Source organism: Octodon degus, unplaced genomic scaffold (assembly GCF_000260255.1).
Source record: "Octodon degus isolate 3935 unplaced genomic scaffold, OctDeg1.0 scaffold00127, whole genome shotgun sequence".
NCBI classification, from domain to species: Eukaryota; Metazoa; Chordata; class Mammalia; order Rodentia; family Octodontidae; genus Octodon; species Octodon degus.
In genome coordinates this window covers 4,516,813-4,518,479 of record NW_004524703.1, presented here as the reverse complement: position 1 = coordinate 4,518,479, position 1,667 = coordinate 4,516,813, and positions in this window count along the sequence as shown.

Below are 1,667 nucleotides of genomic sequence, written 5' to 3'. Positions count from 1 at the left end.
GCGGGGCGGGCAGCGCCGCCGCGCTCTCCCAGCTCCTGGCGTCGCCGCTCTGCAGCGCGCAGCCCGCCTCAGCGCCGCCGCCTCCTTGGTGCTGCTGGTGCTGCTGCTGGTGCTGCCGCCGCCGCCGCGGTCGCTCCGCTTCTACCGACTTGATTCTTCGACAGCCTCGCACGGCGCCTGCGCGGCCCCCTCCCCTCGCGCGCGCTCCCGCCCGTCCTTAGCGCGCGTCCGCCCCTCGCCCCGCCCCATTCCGCCCCGCCCCCGCGAGGGGGCACCGCAGAGCTTTGGCCGACTGCTGGTCTGCGCGCGTCCCTTCCTGCCGCTAGCGACAACTTCTCTGGGTTGAACCTTTCTAAGACTGTGTTTACACGCAAAGCCATTTAGTCACTCGGTTTCTGCCAGTCTAAAACAGGGTTCGCGATCTAGCGTGGTTTAATTCGGGCTTTTCTTAGAATAGTGCTTGGGCGTGTGCTTTCCAAAGGTTAGATGAAAAACACGAAACTTGTTTTGGGAGGGACACATGGCCACTGCCCCTTTTAAGTTCCGGCAACTCAATGTCTTGCACTCACTGTGTGCAGACTCGACCTCACAGCCTAGTCGGGCTGTCGGTGCCGCCCGCCCGTCATTTTATATTAGGCCACTCGGCGGGCGGGTGACGTGAGCTGGGGGGACGCCGCTAGTGCGCAAGCTCCGAGCAGACGTGCCTGACGCCGCCGCGGGGCTTGGGCTGCACACATTCCAGAGATCCGGGCTCTGCAGCGGCGTGGCGTCACAGCGCACGCCCCGCCCCTTACTCTCGCTCAGGCCCCGCCCCATCCTGCCCCGCCCCCAGTAGACTTTGGAGTAGGGGACGGAGACTTGGCGTTCTCCCCGAGCCAGCGCGCTCAGGGTTGCCTCAGCCGTCGGCCTTGGCCCTCTGTGGCCTGGACCAGGTTAGCCCGATGGGCGCTGGCGGGTCAGCTGCGAACACCGCAGACTGTTCAGATCGGAGTGAACACCGAGATCTCCTCTTTCATCCTTAGGAAGAGCTGCGGGTGCTGGGTCTGTGGGTCCGGAGCCTGGGACTGGTAGCTCTCAGAGGGCACACTTCCGCGCCGTGGCTAAGGCCCGGCCCCGATGGTGCTTTTGTTGGAACACAGGCCCACTCCTGTCCTTTAGACTGGAGCGAACTAGTTAAGTCTGGGAAGAACGGGGTACTAATTATATTATCGTTCCTCCAACCGGATTGGTAGGTGGAGAGGGAGGGAAAAAATCCTGCTGACGTTTCCCTCGGGTTGCTGCTATTGAAAATGCCAGGTTGCTTCAAAGGATTAACCGCAAGAGGAAACACGCCCGAAGAGAAACAGTGGAGGAAGCTGCTTAGAGCAGAGGAAAAAACCTTTTCGAAAAGGCACAGGAAACATAACGGAGGGCCCGAGTGTGTGTGTTCACAGGCCAACCTTGAGTGTCTTCCGGGGGTTTCCAGAGGGTGCGCCTGCTGCCAGGGGCTCCCCATCTGTCCTCAGTCTTGTCCAGCAATTGAAATCCTGCCTCACGCTCCCCAAATAGGCAGAATGGGGGCCTACCTGCAGTGGGGGCCTACCTGCAGTCGGTGCCAACGGATGTAGGCACTCGTGGCTCCTCCTCCAGGCCCGTGCTTTTGATCACTCCCCTCCAAGGCCCTGTGC